Source organism: Blennius ocellaris (genome assembly GCF_963422515.1).
Source record: "Blennius ocellaris genome assembly, chromosome: 14".
Taxonomy (NCBI): Eukaryota; Metazoa; Chordata; class Actinopteri; order Blenniiformes; family Blenniidae; genus Blennius; species Blennius ocellaris.
The window spans coordinates 9,406,876-9,423,426 of NC_137663.1; positions in this window are offsets into that span (position 1 = coordinate 9,406,876).

The window sequence follows — 16,551 nt, forward strand, 5'->3', positions numbered from 1 at the left end:
AAAAATCCCCAAAGTGTTGCGAATTTAACAAAAGTGGTAATAATTAAGAAAAAAAAAACATTCAGTCCCAAATCCACATTTCTTCGGTATACATCCAACTTGTATCTTGGTCCCAAGTGAAGGAGAAGGAGCTCACCCTCTGTGCGCTCTCCTCCATGGGGAAAAGTCGGTCACACAATCGCTGTTGCGGCGGTCCTCAGGTGTTTTATCAGTCCTTACGCTTTTCTTTTCGGGGTCATTCTTCGCCGTGCAACATTCAGTCGCACCGTTGTGTGTGTGCGCGGTCTGACTGGCCGGCTGGGACTGATGATGGGAATGACTCTGGTCTCTCCACGAACGTTTCAGTGCGCGCTCCTCTCTCTCCGCTCAGCTGCGGTGCGCCACGGTCTCTGCCACCACTGCTCCATCTGTCCAAGGAGACGGGAAAGAAATTCACCACACCAGTGTTTATTTATCAGTTTAGCCACTTGCTATGCAGTTTCAACTTTGTGACTTTTAACAACGCGTGGAATTTAATTATTAGACGAAAAATACGCGCAGATTGGGTAGAACCTCACCCCCCCTCCCGTTTTCTTGAAATTAATTGAAAACGCGCTTTCTTTGTTAATCTAAACATTTTTTAACTTAATTTTATTCATTGATTTTAAAGGAATAAATAAACAATGTAGTGCATTATGCATTCATAAGTATGTTACCCGAATGACATCATTGGCCCATCCTATTTTTCTTGTGTCTTACCTACTGAACCAAACCTCCGTTATCATAAGTTGCAAAAAAAGAAAAGAAAAAATAACCGAGCTAAAAATGAAGGTGCCTGTCCGTCCTGGGATGAACTTGTAGCCAGCAGGCATGCACACGGAGGCACAATGAGGCCATCTACTGGATGATGCGGGACTTCAGGAGGAGGAGAGAGAGTGTGGGAGCTGACAGACTGTGTGCCACGGCCTTGTTGCATTAACGTCACCTCGATAAACATGACTGACCAGAGTCCCACGAGCCAAGCTGCAGCAGGAAGACCCATGAATTAACAGAGCAAGTGAGTGCTGAGATAAGCACGTGTGCCTGGGTGTGAGTGAGTCCATCACTCAGGGTGCAGAGACATAAATCCGTGTTTGGAGCCATGTTGGGGGAACAAGTAAGAAAAAAACAAAACAAATTCCTCATCATGCTTTTTTTTTTTTTGTATGCTGTCTCGGTTTAAAGGTGAGTTGCTAAGGAAAGCAAATAATGGGAATTAAGTCAATTTTCTATGTGTGTGTGAGTGTTTGTAAGTGATATAAATAGATGGTGAGAAAGAAGAAAAAGGGGAAAGAGAGATCTTGATGTGGATTGAAGAGGCTAATGCTATCATGCCACTGGCTGCCTGGCAGGCATGGCCGGTATGAATATTAACTATTTAGCAAATGAAATCCTCAATGGAGTCCGTCCCCTGTGTCTGTTTGTGGCCTTGTCATGTATGCCTGTATGACTGTCTGCTGCGTGTTTGTTTGCAGATATGAAGGCCTGCATGTGTGTGTGTGTGTGTGTGTGTGTGTGTGTGTGTGTGTGTGTGTGTGTGTGTGTGTGTGTGTGTGTGTGTGTGTGTGTGTGTGTGTGTGTGTGTGTGTGTGTGTGTGTGTGTGTGTGTGTGTGTGTGTGTGTGTGTGTGTGTGTGTGTGTGTGTGTGTGTGTGAGTAATGCATGTAGACAAGCCAAGTGTAAGAGGCCTGGCAGACACAACGCCCACATTTCCCTGTAGCACAGAGTCGGGGTGTGCGTGCAGCCGACAAAGTTCAAACCAAGACCACGTCACACACAAACACACACGGTCTCGCTCATTCACTCACACACGCACACACAACCAGCCATGCAGGGTAATTTATGTCTGCTCCAAAAAGCAAACAAAACAGAATAGCACAGAGTAGAATAGAACAGAGTAGAAGTGAACAGAATAGAATCACACCTATATTTATTCATTTGTTTTAAAACACTGAACACAAAAATCAATACTTTTTTGTTTGTAAATCATTGTGTGCACACGCACGCGCACGCACACACACACACACAAACGCACACACACACAGATATAGATAGATAGATAGATAGATAGATAGATAGATTGATAGATAGATAGATGCAGAATAATGTCAAAATGTATAATAGCAAGGACACACATTTTATATATCATTATTAATGAAGTTCATCATACATTTCCTCACTTTTCTTCATGATTGATTTATTGATTGAATAACTTGTTGACTGCTTTGTTCAAACATTAATTAATTAATTGCAAAACAAATGAACCCATAGAGTATTAAGATGAACATATGTTATGTGTTCCACTGCAAAATGTCCCTTGGGAACAAACAAACAAGCAAACATGAATAAATAAGCAATGAACAGGGTGTAGAGGTTGGCATTTCCACATAACAGTGAGAATATCCTCAGTTGGAGCACTTGCTTGGAGCCTTTCTCTGGACTGACGACTTGTCCGGGTTGTTCTCCAACTTTTGCCCAGAGTCAGTTGAAAAATGCTCCGATCCCCTGCGACCCTAAATTGAATTAAATGGTGTCGAAGATCGATGGGATGACGAACACAACAGCCCTCCAGCCTCGACTGGAGCCTTTGCCAGTCAATTATGAAATTCATAATTAGATAATGACATGGACAATGCGATGGTAATCTCTCACACATTCAGCCATAACACCATCATTTTTTTTGTATCCAGTACACAATGACAAAAATAATCTAATCTAATCTAATCTAGTCTAATCTAATCTAATCTAATCGCAACACATAACTTATATAAATAACAGTATTTGAGGAAACCTGATTTCTGATTTGAAATGATCAAAAGGCTGTTGACCTTCAGTTAGTCTTTACAGGGAATAAAATGGAGTAAATAATGGAGAAATGCAGAAAGCTATCTCACTATTCAGATATGCTCCATGCCGATGTCTTTGGGTAAAGTACAGTCCTCTAATTTTTGAGTATACTGAGCCAACATCAAGTCCAGTTATAAAATATCACCAGGAGCAGGGATCCTAACATTCATAATCTATATGGAAATTCAGGGGACGGCTCAAGGATTAAGTTTTGGCACTCACCTCAAGTTTCATAACACACTCAGGCAGGAGTGATCTACATGTTTGTATTAATGCTATTATAATAAGTTATTGCTGCCAGTGGGACTGAGCGGAGCCAAGCCACAGACAGGCATACATGCTGTAAAACCAGTCCTTCTAATTAGGACAAACCTGGCTCAGCATACAAAACTTATTGAAGAGGCTTCCTGTAATTATCTACCAAATATTGGGTGTACTGCCTTCATTTTCCCAGGTAGAAGTGATTGCTTTATAAGGTGTGCGGGTTTTTTCTTTTTTCTTCTTCTTCATGGTGCGACAAATTTCATTTACACCATGATGATAAAACTCCAGTGGAAAGATATGAGACTCATTTCAAAGTGATCACATGTGTGTGACACTTATTTTTGACCCTGTCTACAGCATTAGATTATTTCCCACAGAAGGTCCAACAGAAAATGGAGTTTAAAAAAAAAGATCTGTCAGAGCTCACTGAGCTGTGATTTCCTGTATTGTATTCTCATGTTGCAGAGCAGTGGCCACATCTGTTCTTGTTCTTTTGGGGAATAAAAGGGACGACTGTGGCTAAGTTGGTAATATAGGATCGCTTTTCAATCTCTAAGGATTTGCAGTTCAACCCGTGGTGCATGCATGTGTATTTGAAGCATATTTAAACATCTCCCGTTAAATATGAGGTATGAATATAAGATTTATTCCCATATCCCACAATAACAGAAATATACCAAATATCTAGACTTTCTGTTGTCTGTGTAGCTCACTCCTTCATCTGTGTCTCTCTTTACTCTCCTATAGCAGGGGTGTCTCACACATTTTACTTCAGGGGCCACATACACCTCAATTTCATTTTGAGTGGACCAGACCGGTAAAATAGTGCAATAATAACCTTCATACTCAAACTTTAAAGTTTTTTCTTTGTTGTGGCACAGAGTATATGTAATGAAAATGTCTATTTTTCTTCCACAAAAAGCAAACACTTACTACTGAGAATGACCATAAAATCACCATGAAGCCCCAATTTTAATGCAAAATACAAACAAAAAAAAACCACAAAAACAAAAAAAACCACACACGTGCACCACAGCTTTCATCTTTGATCATGATCAACTATGACTATCTAATTATCCTCACAGCAATGAACCAGCAGTGTTTGTGCATGTGTACGTCACAACATGCATGTGTTGCTGTACGCCGTGTGTGACAGCCCGTCATGTGCAGCACGAGACCCAAAAGATCTCGGACGGATCTCAGGGAGTTGATAAGCACTATAATTACAGCTTTGCTTGAATTCCCTCAGAGGTAAAAGAGGATTTATTCAAACTATAAAAGATAATGGGGACAAAGGGGACACCATCTAAAAGTGGAGCGATGGCAAGCTTAGATGTGCTAATAAAATACACTTTCGCCATTAGTCGTAGTCAGAAAAAATCTGGAGTGAGGCTTCAAAAGTCTTCTTTATAAAACAAACAAAAACAAGCATTAGACTCAGTGCATTTAAGTTTCATTGCCTTTTATACAATATTTTAACTTTGATGGAGCCATTTCACTGAGTACCTTTGTAATCTCTGCCATGAGTTTGCAGTCATGCACATACACTGATTTTATCTCTCGTTCTCATTCTCATTCTCCCTCATCTCTTCCTTTATGTCCAGGGATAAAAGACTCACCGCAGCTGATATTTGGACCATCTGTTCACAATTTCATCTGTTAAAGTAGGTTTATAGTAAAGTGGCAGCCGCATCCTGGCAAAAGGTTAATCTCTAAGCATATTGCACACATATGTTCAGATTTCTATTTTTATGGAGACACTCATTGATATAATGCATTCCTTATCACTTAACTCTCACGCCCTAAACTAAACCATCACAGCAAAATGGCTCACTTAAACTCTTTATCTTATCCATAACTGAATTTTATACCAACACGAGTAGCAACCTTTGAACAATGTGATGGGTCTCTATATTGTTCATGGCCAAACATCAATAAATCACAAAGTACTATTGATGGATTTCTGCCAAAGCCAGTTTTTTTTCTATCATGGATTCGCCATATTTATAGTTTGTTGATTTTATGTTGCAATAATTTTGTGGTCTACTGTCCTTGCCGACAAGATGAAAAGAAGGCATTAATTCATATATACTGTATGTCTTAAGAGAAAAACATGCAAACTACACAAAAGGAATAGAAGCACAACACTAATTTGCATGTGTCTTTTTGTACATTTTCCTAAAGGTTATGTGAAGAACAAGACTTTATTTCACACTTCAAATGAGCATCCCCAATGCAATCAAATGACTTGGTCCACAACTTTACACCAAAAAGCCCCCTAACTTTTGTATTCTAAAATCACTCCAGCAATCTCCCTCATCACACATGAGCATGAGAGCTGCACACCATTACACTGTATGGTATATACGCCTGAATGTCTCATGGGTGTCTCTATCGGATCGCTTTCTTTGTTATGCTACCGTATATTTTTTCCCCCCTATTTTTCTATATTCCTTTATCTAACAAGGGGGTCAAAACAAGCCTGCACAGGTCATCCATTGCTAACACGGACATGTAGGGAGAGAACCAGAGTACCGAAATAAAGCCCAAACACGCACAACAAGAACACGCAATCTCTGCAGGAAGGACCCCAAGCCAATTCTGGACTCAAACCGAGGACATTCTCACCATGTGCTGCAACCACTGTACCATATAAAATGTGCTTTACAAATTAATCACACAATTCACAAACATGGTTCATAAATATGACATTAATCATTCTTTTTTTGGAGGAATTTTGGACAGTGCAATTGTTTTATGTACCTGTTTTTTATGTATTGGATTGGATTGGATGTACTGATCTAAGATTTGTTTTATACTATTATCATACTAATTTTATATTCTCCCTATTTATCTGCTGCTTGAAGAAGAAGTCTGATTGCACTGACTAATTTCCGTTGTCTCATAGCAATGACAATAAAGATTTCTGATTCTGATTCTGATTCTGATTCTGATTCTGATTCTGATTTTTTTCTTTTGGATGTTGGTATAGTTAAACATTGAAGTGATATAGCAAAGTGTGCATGGCATGTTGATTGTCAATGTTTGTCTCAGAGATGTTTTAGGGTGTGCAACATCCTGGTGTCGTGTTGCAAAAAAAGACTGGAAATCTGCTTTGAGCCCGAATAGTTGATCACTTTATTATGAATGTTAAAATTGAAAAAGTTCAGAGGAATAATTTATTTTTCCAAAGCCATATTTTTTTTTCCTTTTATTTCTGTCTCTTGATTCTGAATATTCACATGAGTTTATCTTCTTACAAGACACTTCACAAAGAACAGCAGGCTTTTACACCAAGGTTTTGCAGGTGTTGGAAGACTGAAGCACCATATTGTTTTAAATTCAAGTCAGTACCATCTAAATCTTCACTTCATCAGGGATTCGGCTGTCTGGGATGTTTTAATTCAGGTAAGTATATAGTAGACTATAGTCGTGAGGATTAATCAGACACATATAGAGGTGTGTGAAACAAGGAGTGACACCGAAAATCATGACAAAGATACTGATTGAACATCCTATTATAGCAATCCAATTGTCTCCCAACTTTTCTTTTTGATCTCAATCTGGCTTTTGAATGATTGAAATGATATAAAACCAGTGTATCTCTCCACAGGCAGCTGGGAATAATAGCTACAGGGCGTAATCAGCAGTGAGTTATGAAAAGAGAAAACGCAGCGATGAGCAATCATACCCTAAAAAATGTTGAATTAATAATGGCACAGAGTGGAAATAGGTTTTCCAGTGGAAAAAAAAAGAAAGATTGTCCCGAAGGATAAATTATTAGACGAGAAAAATCAAAAGAAAAGTTAGTGCCTCTCAAAGTGTGTTTGAGTTTGTAACACTGCTTGAATTGATTTTCTGAAGTGGTACTTGTTAAGGAAATCAGTCTCAAAGTAACAGGCTCTGATCACATCACCTGTTGCAAAACTACAGCAGACGTCTCAGTGATGCTTGCCAGTTGTATTGTATTTGACAGATGAATGGATGGATGGATGGATGGATGGATGGTTTTACAGTTGCAGTAAATTTCAGGGAAATTGAAATTTTTGTATTGTATTTTTTTAAACAAAAGTGTATTTAAGACTTGAATGATGGAAGGTAAATTAAGTAAGGGAGTGGGAGAATGTTGTTCTCAAGGGAAGACAAAACATTTTCTTTTCTTCCTCTGAATGCATTCAAACCACTTGAGAGATGTGAAGGTTTGAATGATTAATGGCAAAACTGAATAAAACCTAGCTTTTTGGAGTGACTATACACTTAACATTCTGTAAGAAATGGCACAGGTAATTGATTTGACTGATGGATGGATGGATGGATGGATGGATGGATGGATGGATGGATGGATGGATGGATGGATGGATGATAACCACATAGTGCTAAAAAGAAACACATTGACATTTATAATTGCCAGATGACCAATGCAAAATGTGTATATTTGTGAACATCCATCAACTTGGATACTCCACGTGTGTCACAGTTGAAGCTTAATTAACATATGTATTAGCAGGTTGACCTTTCTATTTGTTCATCACAGTGATAGTCTTGTGGCTAACGTAGACTGAATAAATCTCAAGAGGCTATTGATTTTCTGTCTGACATTGCTTTATAGAGATTGGGTCTGAACCCAGAGGAACCCAGAAGATCAAACCGTCCTACAGAAAGACATCAATACAGCTGTTTTGATCCACTGACGCTGAAAGCCAGTTTTTAATTGTTTAATTGTTTTTTTAATCCTGTTGCCACTGTACACGTCATCACAAAATGGCCTTGAGCGTTGTCTTTAATACACTTTTCTGTCAGTAAACTTGGTAAGGTTAATAAGAATAGCAAATAATTAGAGTAAAGTGGATTAAAAAAAGCTCAGAAATGTGAAATATAAAGGTAATGTGCACCAAGGAGTGATATCACGGAGTCATTTCCACGTGGAAGCTAGGCATTGCAAACTCACGGACTCATTGATCATTGTAATTGCTTGAATAAGTGCAGGTACTCAAAACAGAAACACATACACCAACTGAAACACAAGGGAAATACATTGCCCCATGATAAAGTAATTAATACATGCAAGAGAAATAATGAGAGGCAGACAGTAATTTAGTGCCTCAGTGAAAAATTACAAGTGTCAGGAAGCTTGACAGATGCACAGGTTCACATTACAGGACTTCTGCTGTTGGTTATAATCGTTGGTTTGCTCATTTCAATATGTGTTAGTTTTCTTTAAAAGATAGAGCAACAACATTTTACATGATGTCATTTGGCATCAATGATCATACACAGTAAATAAACTGAATTGAGTTGTGATCCAAGCCTCCATTTAATCTGAGCTGATAAAACATGTAGGGCAGGCGAGGGACTTTACCAGAACTCTGGAGTTTGAGGGTTTGGCACCAGCTGTTTCTTGAGCGGTGATCTCGGACGTACCCGAGGTCTCATGGACTCACTCTCTTCCACTTGTGTGCACGTCATTGTGCCTCGTTTTCCTCGAACCACTGGGACCGTCGACATCATATTTGCCTTCATCCTCCTTCACTTCTTCCAATATGTATTTTCCAACCATTCCGTTGGTTGGCCAATGGCTGATTGTCAGCCTGTTATTTAAAGTCCCACAGGGTATTAGTTTGCTTGTTTCAACCACATTCAGTCGTGTCCCACTGGGATTGAAGGGTTTCTTAGGGGGACTTTTGTCATTCTACTTCTGAATCAAGAACTCTTATACCAGTACTTGAATCATTGATTAACAGGCTTTCTGATCTTGGTACCTGTGAAGGATGCTCCATTCCTCCCACATTGCATTGAACAGTTATAGAAGCTGAATGAACAAATAGAAGCTTTATTGTATTCAACAAATAAATTAAACAAAAACACGATGAGTGAAAGCATGACGGGTAAATAACTGGATCCTTTGCTGTGGTGTCTCCTCAGAGCTTACAACACGTCCTTGATAGACATCTTTTTAAGTCCAGTTTTATACTCTTGTTGAGCAATTAATTGCAACCAGATCTATGTCTGTCATTAATTGTTTAGGTTGAGGACATTCTTCTATGCTTTTTAACTATTTAAACTTTGACAATACTCAGTTTTGTCGGCTGACGACGCATCTCTTCAGACTTTCTTGTCTTTATTTTTTACTTTCTTCTCTGCTGTTGCGGTGGTAGTTTAAATCAGTAAAATTCTGAAATTGTTGTGATGTTGCATTACAGGATTTGACGAGTCTAAATCTTGAAATCAAGCCACAGTCCAATTTCGTGTGTTAAACTGTCTTTGGTTGGTGATATGGCATCATCTTTTACATTGCTCTCCTAAATTAAAGTCTGCATGTTCACGCGGTTCTGAAATGTTCTAAATCCTCTTGATGCTCTTTGGCAGTGCTGTGGCTGTCAGCTGCCTTCTGGCCACACGTAGATTGCATGTAATTTTGATTATATGCTTGGATCAACCGTTTTATAACTTTCCTCACTGTTTATTGTGGTTACAGTTGGTCGTGTCCACACTCCCTCCTCCCTCCACAGCTGGCAGAGACCTCCGTGTGAAACACTAAGCATATATCATTTGAAACACTCTGTTGGCTAAGGAGCAAAGACACTAAAAAAATCCTTCCCCATAGTCTCACTTCTTTACTAAATTTTTATGCCTTCCATAATGTACCTCCTCTCATCTCTTTTTCTTTTCTTCCCACCTCCTCTTTGTTGTTGTGGAGGTTTGTTGTGTGTTTGTACCAGGAACAACTGTCTCCCTGTGCTCAGTCTCGCTCTGCTGCTAGAATAACCCAGCTGTCTTCCAGCGCTGGATTTCATTCATGCAAATGAGCATAATCCCAAGATGTAAAATCCTCCATTTATAGTAAAACCTCCAAATGATAGGTGACTTAGCAAGTTTTTTAGGAAAAACAATAAAGTGACAGCTGACACAATGAAAAGGAGTGAGGATTAATGTTGTGCAGCCACGGTTGTGGCTTTAGGGTCATATTCAAAACAATCCCGCAGAGACCAGACAGGCTTTACTGAAGTGGGACGGTACAACAGCTGCAGCCACGATAAACAATGATTCTGTTTATTATAGAGGTAGCACTGCATTGTTAAACAAATACAAATAATTAGCTCATGCAAATCAATTATGCATACAATATTCAATGAATTAGAAACAGATGCCCAATGAATCTGCATGAAATCACATTAATTGTCATTCTGCACAGCAGTTTGTAGGGATTGAAATAAAAACCCACAGCTGAACTGCAAAGTCTACTTCAGTCACATAAATACTGACATTCATGGCTGTCTATTTTTTTTTTTATTAATGTCACATATTTTTTTCCCACAGGGGTCACTGCATCCTTCACTTATTATACTCGGTCAGGTTTAAAATCAATGAAATGCTTTTTTCTGTCGGATGAGAATTAAGTCATCAGGAGTGCAAACAGACCTGAGGGAAAAGGGGTAAGTCGTTTATTGAGAATCGCGAAATTGCTACTTCAAGCCAGTAAAATGCCTCTGCAACTTGTTTTCATGTTGAATTATGGATTTCATTTTATTATTTAAATATTTCACGCACACTGATCAATGTAGGAGAAAATATTAAGAAGAACGAAAATGCACCAAAAGTGCCAATCCGATTCTGTTGTTGTTACTGCACAAACAACCAAATATATAACATTTGTTTCGTCTGTCTGATCACATTGAAAGTCCAGGCTGTTTGTGTATTAGATACACTGGGGGTAAATAAGGGGTGGTGATGCAATAATTATTTAATGAGGATCGCTGCACTCTTGTTTCTTCTATATTACAGCGAAGGACTTTATAACAGATGCTCCGTCAATGTGGATTCACTTCAGCACAGACTCAGCCAGGCAGGTGTGGAGCAATCAGAAAGCCTTTATTCAAACCTGTGCTCACCCGCAAAAACACAAATGCAATTTCTTGCCTCTCCAGACTGACAATCCAGCAAACTGGTGTTTATACAAACAAAACCAACATAAAGGTTTTATTTTAAATTTCTCAAAGAGCTTTACTTCTCCCCTCCTCTGGACTGACATTTGTAATATGTGTGCCACATCTTCCAGCTCACAGTTATATACAATCAGCTTATGCAGACTGCATCTCTCTCTCTCTCTCTCTCTCTCTCTCTCTCTCTCTCTCTCTCTCTCTCTCTCTCTCTCTCTCTCTCTCTCTCTCTCTCTCTCTCTCTGTCTGCTGGAGCCAAGCTCAACTGATTAAAAACAACATGCATGCCAACATTAACTTTAAAAGTTGTTGTAAGATGTAATGTGACAGCAGAATGTCTGAGGATACCAGTGTTCATGAAGACAAATCTGAAGCTATTGATGACTAGCAATTCGTTTTGGTGCCATTCTCAAGGTTCAAGGTTCAAGGTGTTTTATTTGTCATTTCAACAGTAAAAGCCAGGTTTCACAGTGTAATGAAATTCTTACTTTGCCGTCTACCCTGGTGCCGACATACATAAATAAATAAGTATATACACAAGAACTGCTTCAATTAAGAATGAAATACGTTCACACCTGAAATCAGAGAATTGATTGGGGAATACATTGCATCTGAGGTCAGAGGTCACATACTGACTGGAAAACCCATTCAACAATAGCAGCATCACCATTCATCCATTTTCTATACTGATTTCATCCAACTCGTGTTTTCTCGTGACTCAAGACTGAAAAGGTAACTGAACTAATCTTATTTTATTAATCCCCTTAAGGATGTTTCTTTTCCCCTCATCAGTTGGCAGCCACAATACGGCTCTCCAAGGAGCTAATAGGGGTCAAGGGTCTTGTTCGGGGACCCACAGTGGCAACGTGAAGCAACTCTAAGCTTTTTCAATATTTTTATCTCAAGAGCATCTTGAAAATGCTTACAGTGACGTTTCTGCCAGTACCTGCCATAATACTCCTTCTCACAGTAATAGGGGTGGAAACCTGTCATTATTCAGAGCAGGAGATTCCTGCTTCCTGTAGCGCACAGGTTTTCATGAATTCACACTCATGGTTAGGCTGTCGTGCCAGTTCTACTCGTCATTCTTCATTTGTCGTCTTTGTCAGTTCTGCTCTTCGAAAGGCCAAATTGAATCCTCCTTTGGTACAGAGGCCACATGTTTGGTAGCCCTGCTTTTGATGCAACCACTTTGTTCAATAATTTAAAAGAATTTGACCTGATCATTTTGTTAAAATAAAATGTAAACCTTTTTCTGAAACTCTGCATCTATGTTTACAGCAACACCGTGTTACATTGGTGTGTTTCTTCATTAACCCCATAGTGATACAGCCAATCACATGCAAGAAAAATGCATCCAGAGAGTTAAACTGAGCTTGTTATTACTGCTGCTGCCATTATTTACTGTATGTGCATGAATCTGTATGTATGGATGTTACACTCTTTCCGTTGTTTCACTGTCTTACATCAGAATGACTGCAGCTTGAAGCTTGTATGAATGCGCTGATCCTGCAAATTTGACATTTTTTCCAAATGCTGCAGGAGATTTTTTCTTAAATTATTATTATTATTTTTAGAGAGAAAAAAAATCCTTCTTTGATGGGACTGTCTCAAATATCTCAGCCCAACAATGCAAGCATGCTCAGATGCATTGTACGGGTCTGGATAATTGTGGCTATGTTAAGGTTTTGCAATTATTTACATGCAATGTCTATGAATTCAGTCTGGGTCATTAATCCGATCATGTCTACCCATCTCAAAATGACCTGTCAAGATTTTTAACATGTCAATATTACTGTCATAATCTACTTATCCATCAGCTGTCTTTGTTGGCAAAGGTGCTGTTAGTCAGATGCAGTCTGGATATATCCTGTCTTTATCTTACATAATATTCAATCCTGTCATCTCATCATGTCCTTTTCTGTCTTTCTGACCCGAACTCAGTGAATAAATGTGTAGCCACGCATGAAGACAAAGAGAGCCCTTATTGAAGGGCACACTAAAAGTAGCCAAAAAGGGTCTGGGAGTATTTCTGTTTAGCTGATAAAAGGTCTAAAACGATAACAAAGGAGGGAGAGATGCGACACAAAATAGAAAACTAGAAGAGTAACTCATCAATAAATGTATAGGGGTTTTATAAAAGAGGAGCCTGTGCCACTGCGCAAAAGGGTGGTGGTGGCGGGGGGTTATGAAATGATTGTTGTGTTAATATGTGTCAAAGAAACTGCAATGTTGATGTTTCAGTTTTACTTTCATTCCTTCCTACTGACCTGAAATCTATCAAGTGCTTTATTTTTTGGGGAGGAGACAGGCTCCTCCACTGAACCTCAAACTCATCTTGACAAAGCCTGGCTGTGTGGGAGGCGCTGTGCCAAACACACACAAACAGCAGGCCTTTAAAATCAAAAAGAAGGAAGGAATGTTCAGAGACATTTGGGTGCTCCTACCGTAAAGCCCAGAGCGCATTACGCAGCTGAAGTCAAAAATGTCACTCCCAGCTGAGTAGAGTCACAAAACCACACCCAGCACTGGAGGCTGCAGATCTTTCCAAGAGATAGATAAATACATATGGAGACAAGACTAGACCATAATGATCCATTTGAAATGCTGTGCTTTCTGTTTTGTTTGTAGTTGAAGGTGATTGTAGCCTACAATGCAAGTGAAGAAAATGGATGCGGAAAGAAAAAAGAAAGAAAAAAGAAACAGCAGGGGTTTTGGGTGGCAAGAACAGGATAAGTCACTATTCATTTGATTCAGGAGAGATGAGAATGAAGGAAGTGCTGTTTTTGTTTTTTTAGATTTCTTCCCTGCTTGGAAACCTCTGAATCTCGCTGACCAAAGAGAAGTGAGTCCAGATATTCAGCGGGTGTGACCAAACAAAGAACATTTCTCACATCTATGAAACGCACTTTCTGAAAGCCTCATGCAGCGTTTACACTCAAACAACATTCTTGACACATCAGTAAATCGATGACAGTTTTGACTTTATGTGAGGAGCTCCCTCTGTCTTTCTCAAAATGCTTTACAGTGAATGGGCAGCTCAAACATCAGATTGGATATCCCAACAGGAGGACGTTACACAACGTCAATGAAATGCGACAGTTCAGTGAATGTTTGGCCTGACAGTCAGGCAGCTATTGAGCGCTCTACTGACAGTCAAAACTTTTGATTGAATCATTCATAAGATTAATAAAACCAGAGTTATTTTACACTACTGTATTTCACTGAAATACTTCAAAATGGAAAATCAATAAAAAAGTCACAAAAGTTAAATATTAACACAGTTAATGGACCATATATAAATAGTAAAAGAAAATAAACAATAAAATATATTGTATGACTTATCAAACATTTGTTTGAATAGGATATTTTTCCCATGAGTTTCTGTAAAAAGCAATAAAATATTGTGCCACTTGACACAAAGCTTGTAAAACATGCCCTCGGTGCATCGATCCATTTATGGCTACTGTGATTAAATACGGTGTAATAATTGTTCTTAATTTATTAGAGTTTCAAAATCTTGCACAGTACCTGGGGAAAATAAGTGTTTTTCCAAGGCAATGAGGCAAACAAACAACCACATCAGGGTCCATTACAGGAGATGCTTAAAACAGATGTCATGCTTTGTCATTACTTGCTCAAATCCCCAAAACCCAGCACAAACCATCTGTTTCAATTTGTCACAGAAATATTACTACACATCTTGTGTAATTATCATAAGATCATCATTGTTAGTTTAGAAGAAAAAAAAGTGCAAGTGACTGATTATGATGAATTGTCCAGTGTTAACTTTTTGTTTTCACTTTGCACGGCCTCTTTTTGTGAAGCATATTTCCTCTCATGCTCTCCCGCCACATTTTGAAGATGAGTCAAGGGGAACCAGCGGATGTTTGTGTGGTTATCAAAAATGCAGTGTAAACCAACTCCATTAGCTATTTAGACAGGGAGGGTGACCGTGGCCGCGAGGGATTGGGATTTCACACCAACACATATAACACTTAAAAAAAAACACACGTATCCCTCCAGTGGTTCAACACAAAACACAAGGTCATGGCATTTTCATGTCAGGACAGGATGAAAATAGAAAGAGGGCCATGAGCTGGACAGACTGAGGCACAATGAGTCAGTGGGCTGATAACACAGACGGACTGAATCAGTGGGCTGAAAGCAGAAGGCAGTTTGCGCAAACATGCATGTGTGTGGGTCTGTGGGTGTACACGTGCATGCGTGTGTGCGTGTGTGCGTGTGTGTGTGTGTGTGTGTGTGTGTGTGTGTGTGTGTGTGTGTGTGTGTGTGTGTGTGTGTGTGTGTGTGCGTGTGCGCATTCTGCAGTCTCTGAAGGGGCAGACCGGTGGAATTGGAGAGCTGATGTTCTTGGGGCTTTCAGGGCATTGCTGCAGGTGGGGAACACCAGTCCTGCAGGTCCCAGCGAACATCTGCAAAATGTTTTTCAGCCTCAAACGCAGGCTCAAAATAACTCTTGCCTCTTTATTTCAATTAGATTACACAAACACAGATTACATATGCACACACATGCAAGTGCACAGCTTTTCAAATGACATCCTTTAGACACACGCACACGTACGCACGCACGCACACACACACACGCACATGCACATGCACGCACGCACACACACACACACACACACACTATTGTTGTGTTGATGATACAAATGTATGTTAAAATTGTTATGATTTAAGATTAAGAAAACTTTTTTTTTTAAATCGCACTAAATTTGATGTAAGTGGCAGCACTGGACCTGTCACAGCAATGAGCCAAGAAATGGGCACTGAGCAATGAGAGGACGATAAGGAGCTTCTCCACAGGGAAACACTGTCCTCTTGTGGCAACTATGGTAATAGTTGCCACAAGAGGACAGTTGCCTCAATGATAGTGGACTCTATAGAGTCAAGGAATTAATAAGAACATAGAAATACTCCTTAAGGATGAGACCTGCAGATGTAGACTGGATTGGAAATCAACTTATTTTCCATTATTCATTTGATCAAAATAAATGCAGTGATGTGGTGTTGGTGTGTCATACAAAGGTAAAACATAGGTTTTTCCCGTCAAATATTGAAGTCTCTCCATAAAGCATGATATTCCACAGTTACAGTAGAATGACAGACACGTTTTTTTAAAAGCATAAATTACCACAATAACAGAGATGTTTTTGACTCAACTTCCATGCAGAAATGAGAGAAAACTATGAGGGTCGAGCCAAGACTGACCAAAAAAGGTCACAAGGCCAAGCAGATCTTTCTATGCACAGTTTGCATGTTCTTGTCTTTGTATAACAATAAATAGAAGCATGGTGTGTTTAATAACTGATGGAGAAGGAGTGGAATTAAATACATTTATACACCACCCAACGTCTTTTCAAATATGTTTGTGTGTATCATCATAATCCATTTGATATGAATAAAGTAAATTTATTTATGTACAATATCACACATTTATTATTGATTGTGTTGCTAGTGAAGT